This window comes from Capricornis sumatraensis, chromosome X (assembly GCF_032405125.1).
Source record: "Capricornis sumatraensis isolate serow.1 chromosome X, serow.2, whole genome shotgun sequence".
Classification (NCBI taxonomy): Eukaryota; Metazoa; Chordata; class Mammalia; order Artiodactyla; family Bovidae; genus Capricornis; species Capricornis sumatraensis.
The window spans coordinates 2,600,866-2,622,753 of NC_091092.1; the positions used below are offsets into that span (position 1 = coordinate 2,600,866).

The following is a 21,888-nucleotide window of genomic DNA, read 5'->3' on the forward strand; positions in this document are numbered from 1 at the left end:
ATGAATTAACTACTATATACTCACCATGTCCAGATAAGAAGAATAGACTAAAACTTGAATTACACACTTTGTCATCTGAAGTTGTATTTCCAATACTTTTCTCTATGAATTCACCAGACAGATTTGATATCTCTGCCATGATCACACAAGGATGTCATACTAATTTTCTATGACCATGTGATAAATTACCAGAAATTTAAATTCCTTTGTGGGAAGTTGATAGAAGTTACATACATGATCTTCAGAATGTAATCTTGAGCAAGTCTACAACTAAAATCTGAATTTCCTCATCGGAGGTTTTGGATAAAATCTATGTTCAGAGTTTTCTAAGGGTTAAATGAGATACCGTATGCAAAGTACTTAATGTAATTCCTGGAATATTATAATAATAAATACTATTTATCTTTCCTACCTCCCTACTTGTTGAAATTGGGAAGCAAGTTCAATGGAGCTAAGGCTTCTAGCCCATATTTTCAAGATTGTTATGCTTGAAAGAATCACCAAAGAAGGACATTTTTGAAATTTATATATAGCCATGAAATCATTGGCTGACATGGTCTTTAAAAACAATGAGATTTTGCTGCAACCACTGAAGACCATCTACCTAGAGACTGTGCTCCCCAGGAAAAGAAGCCACTGCAATGAGAAGCCCATGATCCACAGCAAAGAATAGCCCCCACTTGCTGCAGTTAGAGAAAGCCCGCAGGCAGCAATGAAGACCCAGTGTAGCAACAACAATGAAAAACCATAAGTTTCAATAAAAAATGGGCAAAGTATCTGAACAGACATTTTACCAAAGAAAGCCTAAAAATGGCCAATAAGACCATGAAAAAATGCTCAGCATCACTAATCTTTCACTTAGTTTCCTTATTTGCAAAACTGGTAGAAAACTAATGCCTACTTCAACAATTTGTAAGGTCAAATACAGTAGTGTATATAAAAGTGCTTGTAAATTGTGACTGATTGAGGACTCCCAAAATCTGCTGCCAAAATCTGTGTGTTCAAAGATCAAAGAACTAAAACCATTACCTCCATTTTTTTACCAACAAAATTTATCAATTTTTTTCTAAAAATATATTTTCCTGAAAAAAATCCATCAGAATATTTTGATGAGTAACTCTGATGGCAAAAATTTTATGTATCACTTATAACATGAGAGAGTTAAGCAAAGTTCACTAATGAGATAACCAGTCTCCAGTAATTATTTCAAAAAACATTTTTTGATGAGTTTTTGTAGAAGAACTTCTTATGAAACTTTATTGAATTTAAAAAAAAAACTACAAAGATCAGAAGAAATATAAAATAATGGGGAAGAAGCATAGTTTAATCTCCCACCTACCTCTGGATTAGAGCAAAAAAACATAATTACGTTTTGCCATGTAGCCTAAAGGAAACATCTGTGTTGACTGAACACTGTAAGGCTGAAAAACTGATTAAATAGCAGAGTTCCTTGTATCCCCAGCAATCTATGATTTCCACAAGTAAATTAGGAGCAAGGGAGTAATGATGGTAAAATCTATTATACTGAAAGGACAGCATTAAAATGAATGGGCAAGTATAAAATGATAGATTAGCTAAAAGTTACTTGTTAGTGGATATTCCATCCAAAGTGACCAATTAAGTAAGAAAAAAATAAACACAATCAAAACGAAGATAAAATCCCCTGAATGTCAAATTTACCAAGGTGTCCTAAATAAAGACATAAGTAATATTGTCTAACTACCTCAAATTGATGTCTCAAAATTTGCTCCAGAGATTGTTCCTTCTCCTGTTTTGAAAAGTGTGATGTGAAGGCATGCTTTTCTTTATAAATGGACTCATCATTTATTTGTTTTTAATTTAAACTCTATTTTAGTTTAGACACAATTATTTTCCCAGTTTCTTTGAGATATAATTGACATACAACACTGTATTGGTTTAAAGTATACAATGTAGTGATTTGATACATGTATATATTATAAAATGATTACCACAAGTTTAGTTAGCATCTATCACTGTACAGTCATTTTCTTTCTTGTAATGAGAACTTTAAATATCTACTTTCTTAGCAACTCTCAAATATAGAGTATTGTTAATTATATTTACCATGCTGTACATTATATTCCCAGAACTTACTTATTTTATAACTGGAAGTTTGTACTTTATGACTTCCAAAAGGTCACCTTCACCCATTTCTCCCACCTCTCACCTCTCACCTTTGGCAACCACCAATCTGTTCCCTGTACTTATTTCACTTAGCCTAATGCCCTCAAGGTTCATCCATGTGTGGCAAATGGCAGCATTTTATTTGTTTTATGGCTGGATAATATTCCACTGTATGTGTGCATGTGTGTGTGTTTAATATTTTCTTAGTCATTTATCCATCAGTGAACTCTTAGGTTGTTTCTGTATATTGGCTATTGTAAATAAGGCTGTAATAATAAATATAAAAGTACAGATAGCTCTTCAAGATAATGATTTCGTTCTCTTCAGATATATACCCAGAAGTGGAATTGCTGTATCATGTGGTAGTATTATTTTTAATTTTTTTCAGAAACCTCCATGATATTATTCATAGTGACTGCACCAATATGCCAAATATAACAAAGGTAAAAACTAAAAGAAAAAAAAAAAGAAAAGAAATATTTTCATGACAGTGTTTAAAGAGCAAAAATAAAACTATCCTATTAGATGAATCTGATTTACTAAAGACACTATTAGGCTGAACTATAAGCCTAGTTTTGCTATAAAACATTCACTCAGTCTCTCAATCAGTTGGTGGTTGCTAATGTCTAAATTATTTTTATCTGCCTCATTATAATATTAGCTGCACAAATGACCACATGCTGACCTAAAAAAAAGAAAAATGTAGAAAATATATTTGTACCCAAGATAGATTTAGTATCTGTTATGACTACCTTGTTTAAGTTCTTTTGAGTCTGATATTTTAAGTTTAGCAGTTTCTATTCATAATTTTGCTAAATAAGGAATTGTCTGTTATCCTTAGGATGTATCAAAGTTATCCTACACAGGGGAAAAAAATGGAATCAACAAGATCAACGCTTAAGTGCCAACAGATCTTTGTGATTGAAGGACAAAGGGCAGAGATTGGAACTTTGCGGTATTTCCCACTAAAAGAGAAGTTTCCAAGTGCATTCAGAGTTACTGCAGAAAAGAGTCTTGGTAACTTAAATGCTATCTTTAAAAAAACATATTTGAAAACTACAAAAATAGTAACTTCATTAGGAATGAAAGCAAAAGTATATGAGATCTTTAAAGATACATGGCCACATTACTTACACTTATAGTCATTTCCATTTATATTTAAGTTCTAAAATGCACCTTTAAAGGAACAGAAGCCTGGCATAGAAGTAGCCAAGTAGTGAGAATGTCATTATCCTGAAAATCATTTCGTAACATTAACAAATTAAAGATGACATATCCTTTGACACTCCTCACATTTTAAAGGAAGAGTCTATGCCTCTTCACCTTGAATCTTGTACTCTGCAATTGTTTTGACTAAAAGAATGACAAAACTGACTCGGGGTTAGTTTATATGACCAGATTTTAAAACACTAGTAGCTTTCATTTCTGTTACAACACTCACACTTGGAGCCTTGAGCTGTCATATAAGAAGTCGGACTACAATGTTGAAGAGACTGTAGAAGGATTCTGATACTACATTGAGACAGAGAAGAGCCAGTTGTCATCATTAATGTGCCTGGGTCTGTGATCAAAGCCATCTTAGACTTTCCAGACGAGATGAGCCACTAGATGAGAATCACTGAATGACCTTGGTCACACCAAGGAAAAGCATTTTATTTAACCAGCCATGCCCTATCTGATGGAGAAGGCAATGGCAACCCACTCCAGTACTCTTGTCTGGAAAATCCCATGGACAGAGGAGCCTGGTAGGCTGCAGTCCATGGGGTCACAAAAAGTCGGACACGACTGAGCGACTTCACTTTCACTTTTCACTTTCATGCATTGGAGAAGGAAATGGCAACCCAATCCAGTGTTCTTGCCCGGAGAATCCCAGGGATGGAAGAGCCTGGTGGGCTGCCATCTATGGGGTTGCACAGAGTCGGACACGGCTGAAGCGACATAGCAGCAGGAGCCCTATCTGAATTCTTGAAACACAAAAATTTTATATTTAATAAAAGGTCTATTGTTTTAAACTCCTAAAATTAGGGGTAGTTGTTACACAGCAGTGGATATCATGGCACAGTAACTATTACATACACCCAGCATTTTACTTCACTGTCATTTCCATAAGCATCAGACAAAAAGGCAATGAGATGTATTTTCCTAGATATACTGTGTTAGAATTTTGAACTTAAAAAACTAAAAATAGTTCACAGTCAATAGTTTCTCTACAAACAAAGGAACTTCAGTGTCCCAGTGTTGGACAACAATAGGCTTACTGGGGGCACAATGCTTTGTTAATGAGACACATGTCACCTATAACAATTATAGAAAAATCCTAAAAGTAGTTGCTTAATTTAAAAGGACTTATCTGCTATTACTCATGATTATTTAGGTGAAGTAACATCATGCTTTGTGGCTGAAAAACCTTTGCCTGTCATGTGTAGTTATTTATATTCATGCCAAATGGCAAAGGAATTCTACTAAATAAGGGTATATCTTATCTCCTACTTGTATCTATTGTGAAATTCATTAATTTCATTTATAAACTAGCCAGAAAGTTCTCAGGAAAGATCAGAGATAAAAGGTAATATCTGCAAAAGAAAAAATGAAACTCACAATATCAACCATATCATACTATTTCTGAAAATAATAGATCACTTTTGGAGGAATAAGACTATAAAAGTGAAAAATCACATGTGTCATAGAATAGGCAGGCATAGGTTTTGAGAACACAAAAAGTTAGATAGTAAACCTAGTTTCTTTTTATGTAATGCTGGGCTCTATTATAAGTATATATTATAGAACAAAAGGCTTTTCATTAAGAAGCCTAAATCCCTTGGTAGTATATACTATTAACTTGAACAAGGGGACATATTTTCTTAGAAAAAGTATATTTTAAAGATTAAGATACTTTTAATTTCAAATAATATTAATTTAAATTCATAAATATTAAAAAGTATTATTTAATTTCAAATAGTATTAAAAAACTTACGATTTGCATTTAAAATTTTTAGAATCATTTTTACATGAATTCTTCTATGATTGAATAGCAGAAATGACTGCAAAATACCTTCTAAATGGTGATTTATTACTAGAAGACTCTCCTTCTCCAATTGTGGTGAGGTAGAAAGAGCTCTGAACTGAGAATTAATAGTCTATTATTTGCCACTAACAAGCACTAAGACCACAAACAAGTGACTTTTTCCCCCTGGCTTTAGTTTCCTTAGTTTTGAAATAGGACATTTTCACAAGATTTCTAAGGTCAATTCCAACAGTAATATTCGATGACTAAACCTTCCCTGATAGTTCTTGCTAAAATTCCTGTATAATTTGCTCCTTTGGGATAAAACACTGAGTCCTTTATTAGAAGGCAAATATTATCTGAGAAGAGCATAATAAGCCATTATTCATCATTAAAACCTCAACTTGATTGAGTTTATTAGATTAGCTGACAGGGACCTGAGGAAATAGAAATAAGGAAAGGAAAGTTTGACATGAATGGAAAAGGTCAGAAAAACAATGAAAGGATGCTCCAAGGAAGAGAAAGCTTGCAATATAAATATGGGCACTAGCCTAGACAACTTTAATGCTTGCTTAGGAAAGTTCTTCGGAGAAGGCAATGGCATCCCACTCCAGTACTCTTGTCTGGAAAACCCCATGGACAGAGGACCCTGGTAGGCTGCAGTCCATCGGGTCGCTAAGAGTTGGACACGATTGAGTGACTTCATTTTCCCTTTCATGCATTGGAGAAGGAAATGGCAACCCACTCCCGTGTTCTTGGCTGGAGAATCCCAGGGACGGTGGAGCCTGGTGGGCTGCTGTCTATGGGGTCACACAGAGTCGGACATGACTGAAGCAACTTAGCAGTAGCAGCAGCAGAAGGAAAGTTCTTAATGATATGTCCATGGGTTTTATGCAATAATATTATGAAATATCTTAATTAGGACCGCTCTAAATATTAAAAAGGGACTACTTTTGCATCTTTGGGTCTCAAATATTTTATTTTGTATTTACCGTCTCAAGGATAGCTAGTGACATGCTATTATTTTGCAGGGCTTCCCTGATGGCTCAGTCCATAAAGAATCTGCCTGCAATGCAGGAGACTCAGGTTTGATCCCTGGGTCTGAAAGATCCCCTGGAGAAGGGAATGACAACCCACTCCAGTAGAAGTGAAGTAAAATGCCTAACTGAAAGAGAAAAATACTGGTGTCCAGCTCCACGACGAAGTGAACTATGGTAAGATGTAATTTTGCTGCACTGCCACAGGAAACAAAACTTATCCAGGGTGGAGTAGATGTATGCTTCTATGGAATGTTGTAAGGATTTTCACCAGCCCTAAATCTGCATTCTACTATGAGATAGGAAAGTATGAGCTATCTCCCTCCTATTTAATAAGGTTTTCCAAAATACTTGCACAAAGATTGCCAGAGATTCAGGAAAAAATGCATTTCATTCTGAGAGTCAACACATTCTGATAAGAACTAGGATCTGTTTACTCTGGATAAAGAGCACGATGTACATTGGAGGCCAGCAGCAGTGTTGAACACTAAATGCACTCTCATAGAGTCTGAGATCCCTACATACTTTAATAATTTTTATTAAGTATATTTTCACCTTAAGTTAAAATAAAAATGCAGTTCAAGGAGAAGCCTTAAACTTTGTAATATAACACTACCATAATTATCTAAATGAACAGTAATAGCTGACTAGAAACCCCAAAGAATATAAATACTAATATAAAGCCTCTAATGCTAAAAAGCATAGTAAAATTCAAGTAAAAGCAATATGAAACAGCATGTAAAAGTATACTTTCTCTCTTGGATTTTACACAATCATTCCTTTGAAGGACCAGAAAGCATTCAAATTAGAGAATTACTGATTAGACATATCTTTCACTATAATAAAGCTTATAGGTCTAGTGTATTAATGTCTGCCAAAATTCAGGAAACAAAATGATTCCCAAGTAATTAAGTATTATAGTAACTCCTACAGGTTTCTATAACGTTGCCAGTAGTGTTTGTTGACTTTTAAGATCAAAAACATGTTTCATATAGGATTAATTATTTTTGTATCTTAATTGAAAAACTGTTTTATGTGTCATTTTTACCTATAGAAGAAATGTCAAAGAGAAACATCTCTCAATTGTAAAAGCATACTTTATATAAAATCAAGAATACTTTATACTAAGTTGCTAATTTGTTTATTCATTCTATATGCTAAATTAATGAGGAAAGTACACATAAATAATTTAGAGCAGAAGGGTTGTAGTAATGTATTTATTTAAAATAAGCATTCTAAAACCATAAGAACCATGATATGAAAAGCAACAGCCAAGAGGCTTCCCAGTGTGTTGCAATCAGAGGTGACTCATTTTAAACAAAGGCTTCACAAAATCTATGAGGCAAACAGAGACTGAGCCACAGCGGTGACAGCTCTGGGAAAAGGTAACTATAACTGTATAACAAGCCAAATGATAAGGTGTCATAGCACCAGGTTACCTACAGAGTGCCATTTCAGGAGTACTAAACAAACATATCTTCCCCACTAGCCAAGACATGGAACCTGAAATGTCCAGATGAGTGAAATAGCATGTGAATTACAGAGGAGAGATATCAGAATGACCCAGTTTCAGTCACTAGTGATGAAACACAGGTTTATTTATGTCTTAACATCTATCCAGTAGGATTCTAAGTGGAACAGCTCCTGGGATAGGTAATGTTGATGTTAAGAAAGTAGTTAGGAAAGGTATGAAGAAAAGGAAAACTGGCAGGGTTAGATGCAAGAATTTGATCACAGGAATATTTTCTAGAGAGCATGAGATAAGACTTTGGAAAGTTACTAGAATATATAAGATTAGCATGTAAATAAAATAAGATATGATCTCAAAATTATGATTAATTATGTTTGCACAATAAATATTGTAATCCATACATATAAAATAGGTAATAGTTATCTTAAGGCTGTGAAGAAAAATATGAAATGCTTACTAATCAGGCTGTTAATCTACACCTAATCAGGAGTATCAATCCAAATATCAATCTTTATACCAATCAACATGTATTTATTAATTTCCCGGGCTAGCAGGCATTGGAGATCCAAAAATGAAGAAGGGCACATCACTTTGCTGACAAAGGTCCTTATAGTCAAAGCTATGGTTTTTCTAGTAGACAGGTATGGATGTGAAAGTTGAACCTTAAAGAAAGTTGAGTGCTAAAGAATTGATGCTTTTGGATTGTGGTGTTGGAGAAGACTCTTGAATGTCCCTTGGACAGCAAGGAGAACAAACCAGTCAATTCTAAAGGAAATCAAACCTGAATATTCATTGGAAGGACTGACGCTGAAGCTGAAGCTCCAATACTTTGGCCACCAGATGCAAAAAGCCCACTCATTGGAAAAGACCCTGATTCTGGGAACGGTTGAATGCAGAAGGAGAAGGGGGTGGCAGAGGATGAGATGACATCGACACAGTGGACGTGATCTTGAGCAAACTCCAGGAGAGAGAGAAGGACAGGAAAGCCTGGAATGTTGCAGTCCATGGAGTCACAAAGAGTTGGACACAACTTAGTGACTGAATGACAACAACAAGGTCACAAAGTAGATTACCTAGGCATTAAAAATTCCCACTAAATTGAAAATAGCATTACCATTACACTACTAATGTATTAATTCTTCCACATTTAAAAGCCACTTTCAGACGCTAATTCCATTTTTCTTTCTAGGAGAAACGGTACACTCTCTGTAGATCTCCAAGAAAAAATCAAATCCCCAAAGCAATATTGATCATAATGACCCCACTCCCATTGCTGTGTCACTTGACACAGCATATAATAGTTGAAACATCATTAGGAAATCCTTCATTACTCAATGCATGTTCCTTTGTAGTCAGTAAATTGTCTTTTGTTCAATAGTAAGCCCTTAGCTTACTCCTTGGAAGGAAAGTTATAACCAACCTAGATAGCATATTAAAAAGCAGAGACATTACTTTGCCAACAAAAGTCTGTTTAGTCAATGCTATGTTTTTTCCAGTAGTCATGTATGGATGTGAGAGTTGGACTGTGAAGAAAGCTGAGCGACAAGGAATTGATGCTTTTGAGCTGTGGTATTGGAGAAGACTCTTGAGAGTCCCTTGGACTGCAAGGAGATCCAACCAGTCCATTCTGAAGGAGATCAGTCCTGGTGTTCATTGGAAGGAGTGATGCTAAAGCTGAAACTCCAATACTTTGGCCACCTCATGAGAAGAGTTGACTCATTGGAAAAGACTCTGATGCTGGGAGGGATTGGAGGCAGGAGGAGAAGGGGACGACAGAGGATGAGATGGCTGGATGGCATCACGGACTCAATGGACGTGAGTTTGAGTGAACTCCGGGAGTTGGTGATGGACAGGGAGGCCTGGCGTGTTGTGATTCATGGGGTCGCAAAGAGTCGGACATGACTGAGCAACTGAACTGAACTGAACTAAGCCCTTTAGTCAGCAAACATGTATTTTCTTATATATTTCTGGGTATACTGCCAGGACTTTGCAAATAACAAAATTATAATAATGAAACAGTTATAGTAGAAAGGGTAAGAAGAACTAACATATTAGTCAGCAACAAACACCAGATGGAAGGGTGAGTTTTTAAAATATTATTTGAAACAAAGTGTACAGGGACAGTCTGAGAGACCCAAATTCCTAAATCCAGCTTTCTGGGGCAGAAGCCAGAGAGGAGAAACACATTTTTATGCATACATATGCTTAATTAAGGTTTAAGTAATAATGTGCATGAGATCCTATTTTGTTTTTCCTTATCTCAGGAAAGCAGAGAGCTAAGGGCTCAGTGAAGCATGTGGTTGATAGCCCCTCACTTAACAGCTTACCATGAGACAACCCAAAGTTCAGAACCAATAGCTATGTATTTAGTCATTTTTATTATATTCTATTGCATGTTCATTTTAGGAATTTTTCAACATAAAAGCATATAAAGATAAAAACACTCAATCCCAATGATCACAATTGTTCACAAAATGTTAGTGAATTCTGCCTAGTGTATATTTTTGTCACTCTCACACACATGTATGTGTACACACACATAATAAAATTATTCTTCACACAAAATTTTAAGTTTCTTTAGGCTTAGCATTATAATATGGATAGTTTCTCCTGTATTATGAATTCTTTGAAAACAGTATTTTTATATATTTTATACTTAAGTTTAATTCACTTAAAGTGAAATACACATATCTAGTTGGCACGGATCAATGACTTCTGATAGTGAATACATCCACCTTTATCAAGATTTAGAATACGTTCATCAACTAGGAGACTTCAACACTCCTCTGCTCTCTGTGGTAATTTCTATTCACGAGTCGCTGCTCTAGCAAACTGCAACTCCCTGTATTCATCTGTTTCTCCAATCTTGGAGTCTGTTGATTTGTCCTGTGTCCTCCCCTTCCTTATGGGTCCTAGAAGAAATGTTCACTTTTCAGTCTTTCAACTTGTTTCTTACTGTTGGATGTAAGGGTAACTTCCAAGCTCCTCACATGTGAAACTGGAAACCAGAAGTCTAAGATGTCTTTTCTCTTGGTTGATTGTTTCTTTTCCTGTGCAGAAGCCTCTTAGATTTATATAGTCAAATAAACAATACATGATAAATAAAACTGAGAATACCTAATCTATTTTTAATATAAGAAATATTTGTAATTGTTTTTCCATAATATATATCTTTATTATTGATTCTTCAGATAACTATGCAAACTAATTTTCTTTGTGAGAACTGTAGTGACATGTATTATGTCACATTTATTGATGCATTCCTTCAAACCTTCATCTTGCTCTAATCTGATATGCATATTTTTAGCTAAGAAAATTATAAATTGGAAAAGACTCTGATTTGGTTAATATATCTTGAAATTCATTTTATTCTAAAACACTCTTACCATTATTTTTTTAGTAGGCAAGCTTTGTTTTAGGAGTTTTATTACTAAGACTATGATGATATGAATATTTAACATATTTCTAGAAAGTTTAGAAATTATTTTCCAGATATTTCACACAAAATATAAGAAGACTTGTTTCTTGATAAGCTCTAGAATAAAGTCCAGGATTTTCAACATAAAATACTAACATTTCCATTATTGTCTCTGCCATATTCTCTAGCCACATCGACCTACCCTCAAATCTGACTGACAATATACACTCCTAATCCAACAAGCCTAAATTGCATGCAGTTCAAACACACACACACACACACACACACAAACCACACACCATGATTATTCTCATCTCCATGCCTTTGCTCCTTCTTTCCTATGACAAATTTCCTCTTGTTTTACTCCAGTCTATTCATTGTCTTCTACTTTATGTATTAAATCCTTCAGGATTATTTATCTGACAGCCCTTTTCATCCCAAGCTAGGTATTGTAACATTGTTTTGTACTCTCTGCTATTCCTTCTTCATATTCATATCATAACAATATGACACAGGAAATAGTGAACTTTTATGGTTCTTTCTAGGTCATAATACCCTTGAGGTTCCTAATTCGTGTTTGTATCTGAGTGCATCATTCTGTTACTACTACATATGAGACATTCAATACATTGTGACTGAATAAATGGATGGATGGATAGGTAGATTTTTGTTCTTTAGTCACTCAGTCCTGTCTGACTCTTCGTGACCCCATGGGCTGCAGCACTCCAGGCTTCCCTCTCCTACACTATCTACTGGAGTTTGCTCAAACTCATGTCCATTGTGTCGATGATGCCATCCAACCGTCTCATCCTCTGTCACCCCTCTTCTCTTCCCGTATTCAAACTTTCTAAGCATCCAGGTTTTTTCCAATGAATTGGTTCTTTGCATCACATGGCCAAAGTATTGGAGCTTCAGCTTCAGCATCAGTCCTTCTAGTGAATATTCAATGTTGATTTCTTTTAGGATTAACTGGTTTGATCTCCTTGCTGTCCAAGGGACTCTCAAGAGTCTTCTCCAGCACCGCAATTTGAAAGCATCTATTATTCAGTTCTCAACCTTTATGGTCCAACTTTCACATCTGTACATAACTACTGGAGAAACCATAGCTTTGAGCATATGGACCTTTGTTGGCAAAGTGATGTCTCTGTTTTTTTAATATGCTGTCTAACTTTGTCATAGCTTTTGTTCCAGGGAGCAAGTGTCTTTTAATTTCATTACTGCAGTCACCATCCACAATGATTTTGGAGCCCAAGAAAAGAAAATCTGTCACTGTTTCCATTCCACCCCACCCCCATCTATTTGTCATTAAGTGATGGGACCTGATACTACAATCTTAGTTTTTTTTTTTTTAATGTTTAGTTTTAAGCCAGTTTTTCACTCTCCTCTTTCACCTTCATCAAGAGGATAAGCAGATAGAATCCAGAATAAGCTCATTTAATGAAAAAAAAAGAATTTATTAAAAAGTTTATTACTGAAGTAAAAGGAAACAAAACAAAACCAGGAAGTAGAGGCACTGACTGCAAATATCCAGAATCTTAAGCAAGAATATGCTAGGGAGAAGGAAACTATTTCCACTATTAACAAGTGAAGAGAGGTTAAAAAGGCTACAGAAATCTGCAGGTATGTATAAAGATCAACTTGGACTAGAAATTCAAAAAAATTTATGGCAATAAATTGCAGATTATATTCACCAATATTGACCCTAAGCATCCTGATAGCCCATTTATGTTTTCCCTGTGCCTAAATGAAGCAAGAGACTATGAAGTGTCAGATAGTGCTCCTCATCTTGAGTGCCTAGCAGAATTTCAAGAAAATGTAAGGAAGACCAACAATTTTTTGGCTTTTCTTGCCAAAGTTCAGAAAGCTTTTGCTCCTATGGTTTATAATTAATATATAAACAGTATGTAAAAACCATAAAAAAGAGGATAGGCAGATAGACAGATGAATGTATGACAGTTGTTTAAATTGTGGCCTTAGACAAGTAAGTCGTTAATCTAATATCTCTGGGCAAGAGTACTGTAACCTATAAAATGGGGAAGACTAAATGCTTTTTTCCAAGTCAAACTTCTCCATTTTCCTACTATAATATTGCATCTCTATTGTGTCACTTCTTAAAATTCCTAATTATTCACTGCATGTGTGCTAAGTCGCTTCAATTGTGTCTTACTCTTTGCAATGCTATGGACTATAGCCCTCCAGGCCTACCTTGTTTATGGGATTCTCCAGGCAAGAATACTGGAGTGGGTTTCCATGCCCTTTTCCACGAGGATCTTCCCCACCCAGGGATGGAAACTGCATCTCCTGCAGGTTCTGCATTGTAGGTGGATTCTTCATTGCTAAGCTACTGGGGAAGCCAATTATTCAATAGGTTTATCTAAAAAGTAGAAAATGTTTGAACAATAGGCAAAAGTGGTGTTTCATTATTAAAACTGATGCTATGCTATGCAAAGAAACGTTAAGGGCCTGAAAGCTGTTACATACCAATTTTTGTTTATATGCCATGAGCATTTTATAAATAATCAAACAGATATCCATTGATTTGGCCCCTGTATCCCACTGAGACGAACTTCCTTGCAAAACCCAGCATGGTATGATTTGGGGAACATTAAAATATCCATTCAGACCAAAAATATTCTAAACTTGCATTGTTTTTTCTTTTTTCTTTTTTTTTAAAACTTATACCAATTCCATTGTACGTGGAGAGAGGGAGAGAGAAAAAAAAAGTATAAGTTATACTGGTAATTTGCCTGCCAATGCAGTCATTGAGAATTAGACTAAGAGTGAAATGTTTTCATCCTTTAGTTAGTGGCCTTGTACGCCATTTAGGATGTAAATTTTCTGACATCCTAGATGCAAATCTAAGTGTTCAGAAGTATATTATTTTGTAGCCATGATCTTTTACAACAAGTCAATGAATTCTTCTACACACAAGCAAGGGAAATAGTGATATATTCCATATACTAGCAGATAAAATAGTCATATAGATCTAATTCTGATTCTATTTATAATTTGTAAACATATGTCTTCCTATGGTATTTTGAGAGTAGTTTTGAACATATACCCCTTTCACTTAACAGGCTGATTATATAATCTGTTATAAAGTTCTTGTTCCTTAGGAAACTTTATTTTCATCTTTCAAAAAGATTTCATATTATATTTATTTATTTAGACCAAGACACTTCAGTGCTATATTTCAGAAATTTGTAGAAAATATACAAGTCCATGATACATACAATGTAACTGGTACTCCTTTTATGTCCAGTGCCCTTGTGAAGTACATAATCTAAATGACAATGCACAGCAGCCTTGATCTCAGGACTTAAGGAAGAGACATCAAAAGGATAAGACAAGAAGATTAGAAGTAGGGGAGGAACAATATAAAAGCAATAAAAAACAACAATAAAAAAGCATGGAAGAGCAACAAACACAAATTTGTCAACCTTATCAACATTTCCAAAACCTTCTGCTGGCTCCTGACACAGAATCATGCATCCTGCCCTCCAAGAGATCAGCTTCCAGCACAAGATTCTTCATTTTCAGTTTTGTTATGCCCACTGGTAAGAAATATCAAGAATAATTAAAACAACTAATCAAAGATTAAAATAATTCATAATGTTGCTTCTAACTTCAATTATATGCATTACTAATAAATTCTTTGGTGTATCTCATTAAATCCATTTGATATAACAGAAATACAGCTGAATTGGCTTTCCAGAAAGATATTAAGTGCCTCATAGAAATTAAATTTGTCTTGGACTTTTGTAACTTAAACTAGCATATTTCAAACGTATATTTTTCTAGCTACCAGAATTTATAATCTCACTAATTATTTCTTAATCAAAGGACAAAACCAGAAAGTGACAGATAATTTGAGATAAATGCTAAGACTCATATACCACAAACACAGACATGCATACACACAACTACTAGCCAGAGCAATTTTTTTCCAGTTTCTTTAAAACTTGCAGAATTTCATATTAGAGCTTATCAATGAATAAAGTCACAGGATATAAAAGTAATACACAGAAATCCCTTGCATTCCTATATGCTAATGATGAAAAATCAGAAAGAGAAATTAAGGAAACAATCCCATTTACCATCACAATGAAAAGAATAAAATACTTGGAATAAATTTACCTAAAGAAACAAAAAACCTGCATTCAGAAACTATAGAACACAGATGAAAGAAAAAAGATGACACAAATAGATGGAGAAATATACCATGTTTGTGGATTGGAAGAACCAATATAGTGAAAATAAATGTACTACTGAAAGCAATCTATATATTCCAAGCAATCCCTATCAAACAACCAATGGTATTTTTCATAGAACTAGAACAATAATTTCACAGTTTGCATGGAAACAAAAGATCCCAAATAGCTGAAGCAATCTTGATAAAGAAGAATGGAACTGGAGGAATCAACTTTCCTGACATCAGACTATACTACAATGCTACAGTTGTCAAGACAGAATGGTAGTGGCACAAAGACAGAAATATAGATCAATGGAACAAAATAGAAAGTCCACAGATAAATCCATACAACTGTGGACACCTTATCTTTGACAAAAGAGGCAAAAATATACAATGGAGAAAACATAGTCTCTTCAACAAGTGGTGCTTGGAAAATTGATCCACTACGTGTAAAAGAATGAAGCTAGAACACTTTCTAACACCATACACAAAAATAAACTCAATTAATTAAAGACCTAAATGTAAGACCAGAAACTATAAAACTCTTAGAGAAAAACAGAGGCAGAAAACTCTCCAAAATAAACCACAGCATGATCCTCTATGATCCACTTCCCAGAGTAATGTAAATAAAAGCAAAAATAAAAAAAGTGGAACCTAATTAAACTTAAAAGGTTTTGCAAAATGAAGGTAACTATAAGCAAGGTGAAAAGACAGCCCTCAGAATGGGAGAAAATAATAGCGAACAAAACAATTGACAAAGAATTAATCTCCAAAATATACAAGCAGCTCATGTGGCTCAATTCTAGAAAAATGAACAACCCAATCAAAAAGTGGGCAAAAGGTCTAAAAATACATTTCTCCAAAGAAGACATACACATAGCTAATAAATACATGAAAAGATGTTAAACATCACTCATTACTAGAGAAATGCAAATCAAAAACATAATGAGGTGTCATCTCACACTGGTCAGGATGGACATCATCAAAAAGGCTAGAAACAATAAATGCTGGAGAGGGTGTGAAGAAAAGGGAACCCTCTTACACTGTTGGTGGGAATGCAAACTGGCACAGCCACTATGGAGAAAAGTATGCGGATTCCTTCAAAACCTGGGAATAGAATTGCCATATGGTCCAGCAATCCCACTGCTGGCCATATACCCTGCTACTGCTGCTAAGTTGCTTCAGTCGTGTCCGACTCTGTGCGACCCCATAGACGGCAGCCACCAGGCTCCCCCGTCCCTGGGATTCTCCAGGCAAGAACACTGGAGTGGGTTGCCATTTCCTTCTCCAATGCATGAAAGTGAAAAGTGAAAGTGAAGTCACTCAGTCATGTCTAACTCTTAGCAACCCCATGGACTGCAGCCTACCAGACTCCTCCATCCACAGGATTTTCCAGGCAAGAGTACTAGAGTGGGGTGCAATTGCCTGCTCCAATATACCCTGAGGAAACCAGAATTGAAAGAGACACAAGTACCCCAATGTTCATTAAAACACTATTTACAATAGCTAAGACATAGAAAGAACATAGATGTCCATCAGCAGTTGAATGGGTAATGAAGTTGTGGTATATATACACAATGGAATATTCAGTTCAGTTCAGTTCAGTCGCTCAGTCGTGTCCGACTTTTTGCGACCCCATGAATTGCAGCACGCCAGGCCTCCCTGTCCATCACCATCTCCCGGAGTCCACTCAAACTCAAGTCCATCAAGTCGGTGATGCCATCCAGCTATCTCATCCTGTCGTCCCCTTCTCCTGCTCCCAATCCCTCCCAGCATCAGAGTCTTTTCCAATGAGTCAACTCTTCACATGAGGTGGCCAAAGTACTGGAGTTTCAGCTTTAGCATCATTCCTTCCAAAGAAAACCGAGGGCTGATCTCCTTCAGAATGGACTGGTTGTATCTCCTTTTAGTCCAAGGGACTCTCAAGAGTTTTCTCCAACACCACAGTTCAGCTATAAAAAAGAATGCATTTGAGTCATTTCTAAGGAGGTGGATGAACCTGGAGCCTGTTATACAGAGTGAAGTAAGTCAGAAAGAGAAAGACAAATACTGAATATTAACCCATATATATGGAATTTAGAAAGATGGTACCAATGATCCTACATGCAGGACAGCAAAGGAGATACAGGTAAAGAAAATACTTTTGTATTCAGTGGGAGAAGGCGAGGATGGGATGATTTGAGAGAATAGCATTGAAACATGTACATTACCATACATAAAATAAATGACCAGTGTACTTTGGATGATGAAGCATGGCACCCAAAGCCTGTGCTCTGGGACAACCCAGAGGGATACGGTAGGGAGGGAGATGGAAGGGGGGTTCAGGATGGGAGAGACACATGTATACCTGTGGCCAATCATATTGATGTATGGCAAAAACATAATATCTTCCAACTAAAATAAATTAATTGATTAAAAAATAAACATTAATAAAAATGCTACAAAATGAAAAAAAATAAAACAGGCAGAATTTCAGAAATGATGAGTTAACAGGAATTGAGCTATAGTCCCCACAGTCAAAGGCTCTGGCATAGTCAATAAAGCAGAAAGAGATGTTTCTCAGGAATTCTCTTGCTTTTTCAATGATACAGTGAATGTTGTCAATTTGACCTCTGGTTCCTCTGCCTTTTCTAAAACCAGCTTGAACTTCAGGAAGTTCACGGTTCACGTCTTGCTGAAGCCTGGCTTGGAGAATTTTGAGCATTACTTTACTAGGATGTGAGATGAGTGCAATTGTGCGGTAGTTTGAGCATTCTTTGGCATTGCTTTTCTTTGGGATTGGAGTGAAAACTGACCTTTTCCAGGCCTGTGGACACTGCTGAGTTTTCCAAATTAGTTGGCATATTAAGTGCAGCACATTCACAGAATCATCTTTCAGGATTTGAAACAGCTCAATTGGAATTCCATCACCTCCACTAGCTTTGTTTGTAGTGATGCTTTCTAAGACCCACTTGACTTCACATTCCAGGATGTCTGGCTCTAGGTGAGTGAGCACACCCTCGTGATTATCTGGATTGCGAAGATCTTTTTTGTACAGTTCTTCTGAGTATTCTTGCCACCTCTTCTTAATATCTTCTGCTTCTGTTAGGTCCAGACAATTTCTGTCCTTTATCGAGCACATCTTTGCATGAATCGTCCCCTTGGTATCTCTAATTTTCTTGAAGAGATCTCTAGTCTTTCCTAATCTGTTCTTTACCTCGATTTCTTTGCACTGATGGCTAAAGAAAGCTTTCTTATCTCTTCTAGCTATTCTTTGGAACTCTGCATTCAGATGCTTATATCTTTCCTTTTCTCCTTTGCTTTTCGCCTCTCTTCTTTTCACAGCTATTTGTAAGGCCTCCCCAGACAGTCATTTTGCTTTTTTGCATTTCTTTTCCATGGGGATGGTCTTGATCCCTGTCTCCTGTACAATGTCAAGAATCTCATTCCATAGTTCATCAGGCACTCTATCTATCAGATCTAGGCCCTTAAATCTATTTCTCACTTCCACTGTATAATCATAAGGGATTTGATTTAAGTCATACCTGAATGGTCTAGCGGTTTTCCCTACTTTCTTCAATTTGAGTCTGAAATTGGTAATAAGGAGTTCATGATCTGAGCCCCAGTCAGCTCCTTGTCTTGTTTTTGTTGACTGTATACAGCTTCTCCATCTTTGGCTGCAAAGAATATAATCAATCTGATTTTGGTGTTGATCATCTGGTGATGTCCATGTGTAGAGTCTTCTCTTGTGTTGTTGGAAGACGGTGTTTTCTATGACCAGTGCATTTTCTTGGCAAAATGCTGTTAGTCTTTGCCCTGCTTCATTCAGCATTTCAAGGCCAAATTTGCCTGTTACTCCAGGTGTTTCTTGACTTCCTACTTTTGCATTCCATTCCCCTATAATGAAAAGGACATCTTTTTTGGGTGTTAGTTTTAAAAGGTCTTGTAGGTCTTCATAGAACCATTCAACTTCAGCTTCTTCAGCATTACTGGTTGGGGCATAGACTTGGATTACTGTGATATTGAATGGTTTGCCTTAGAAACGAACAGAGATCATTCTGTCATTTTTTGAGGTTGCATCCAAGTACTGCGTTTTGGACTCTTTTATTGACCATGATGGCTACTCCATTTCTTCTGAGGGATTCCTGCCCACAATAGTAGATATAGTGGTCATCTGACTTAAATTCACCCATTCCAGTCTGTTTTAGTTAGCTGATTCCTAGAATGTCGACATTCACTCTTGCCATCTCTTGTTTGACCACTTCCAATTTGCCTTGATTCATACACCTGACATTCCAGGTTCTTATGCAATATTGCTCTTTACAACATCAGACCTTGCTTCTATCACCAGTCACATCCACAACTGGGTATTGATTTTGCTTTGGCTCCATCCATTCATTCTTTCTGGATTTATTTCTCCACTGATCTCCAGTAGCATATTGGGCACCTAGTGACCTGGGGAATTCCTGTTTTCGTATCCTATCATTTTGCCTTTTCATACTGTTCATGGGGTTCTCAAGGCAAGAATACTGAAATGGTTTGCCATTCCCTTCTCCAGTGGACCACATTCTGTCAGACCTCTCCGCCATGACACACTTGTCTTGGGTGGCCCCACGGGCATGGCTTAGTTGCACTGAGTTAGACAAGGCTGTGGTCCTAGTGTGATTAGATTGACTAGTTTTCTGTGAGTATGTTTTCAGTGTGTCTGCCCTCTGATGCCCTCTTGCAACCCATACCATCTTACTTGGGTTTCTCTTACCTTGGGCATGGGGTATTTCTTCACAGCTGCTCCAGCAAAGCGTAACCACTGCTCCTTACCTTGGACGAGGGGTATCTCCTCACTGCCGCCCCTCCTGGCTTTGAACGTGGGATAGCTCCTCTAGGCTCTCCTGTGCCAGCACAGCCAATGCTCCTTGGATGTGGGGTTGTTCCTCCCGACTACTGCCCCTGGCCTCGGGCATGCAGTAGCTCCTCCTGGCTGCCGCCCCTGTCCTCGGACGTGGGGTAGCTCCTCTCTTCCCCTGCCTTTGACCTCGGAGGTGGGGTAACTCCTCTTGGCCACAACCCATCGGGCATGGTGTCCTCCCGGCTTCTGCCCCTGACCTCGGAAATGGGGTAGCTGCTCTCGGCCATGCTAAGTGCTCCAGTCGCAGACGTTAGAAATGTTAGCCAGAAGCAACAGTTATAACTGGACATGGAACAACAGACTGGTTCCAAATAGGAAAAGGAGTTCGTCAAAACTGTATATTGTCACCTTATTTAACTTCTATGCAGAGTACATCATGAGAAATGCTGAGCTGGAAGAAGCACAAGCTGGAATCAAGATTGCTAGGAGAAATATCAATAACCTCAGATATGCAGATGAAACCACCCTTATGGCAGAAAGTGAAGAGGAACTAAAATGCCTCTTGATGAAAGTGAAAGAGGAGAGTGAAAAAGTTGGCTTAAAGCTCAACATTCAGAAAACAAAGATCACAGCATCTGGTCCCATCGCTTCATGGGAAATAGATGGGGAAACAGTGGAAACAGTGTCAGACTTTATTTTTGGGGGCTGCAAAATCACTGCAGATGGTGACTGTAGCCATGAAATTAAAAGACTCTTACTCCTTGGAAGAAAACCTATAGGTTATGACCAACCTATATAGCATATTCAAAAGCAGAGACATTACATTTCCAACAAAGGTCTGTCTAGTCAAGGCTATGGTTTTTCCTGTGGTCATGTGTGGATGTGAGAGTTGGACTGTGAAGAAAGCTCAGTGCCAAAGAATTGATGCTTTTGAATTGTGGTGTTGGAGAAGACTCTTGAGAGTCCCTTGGACTGCAAGGAGATCCAACCAGTCTATTCTGAAGGGGATCAGCCCTGGGATTTCTTTGGAAGAAATGATGCTAAAGCTGAAACTCCAGTACTTTGGCCACCTCATACGAAGAGTTGACTCATTGGAAAAGACTGTGATGCGGGAGGGATTGGGGACAGGAGAAGGGGACGACTGAGGATGAGATGGCTGGATGGCATCACCAACCCAATGGACGTGAGTTTGAGTGAACTCCAGGAGTTGGTGATGGACAGGGAGGCCTGGAGTGTTGTAATTCATGGGGTCGCACATAGTCGGACACGACTGAGTGACTGAACTTACTGACTGACTGAGCTATAGTCACAAGAGAAATCTGGCAACTGTGTTACAGTTGTATCTTTCTTTTCCATGGAAATTCTTCTTGGCTCCCAGATAAATACATTAGTGTTCTAGCCACAGGATTTTCAGATTTTATGATATTTAATTTGGCTATTTTAATAACCCACATTAGTATGACTTAATGGGATGAAGGCTAAAAAAAAGTTGCTATTTGTCACATTATGAGGCTGAAACCATACCCAAAATCACTTAAAATTATATTTCCAGAAGTGGTGATGTCTATATTCCTTTTTTTCGAGGCACATTCCCATAAGACACCAGCTTTACATGATGGGTTGCTTTTCTGGTGTCAATATTCTACATGCAGTAGGATGATGTGATTAAGAGAATAAGTTGGTAATAATACTTCACAACATTACCAAGATGATTAAATGAGATAATTCACATTAAATGCTTAGCACACAATAAGCAGTCAGTAAATAAGAGCAATTACTACTGCTGCTGTTTTAGG

General features: G+C 36.9%; 1 pseudogene; it reads left to right on the forward strand.

Annotated features, from left to right (window-relative positions):
- Positions 1–10,365: 10,365 nt before the first annotated feature.
- On the forward strand, positions 10,366–12,965 carry LOC138071049 (kinetochore protein Spc25 pseudogene; annotated as a pseudogene).
- The last annotated feature ends 8,923 nt before the right edge of the window (positions 12,966–21,888 follow it).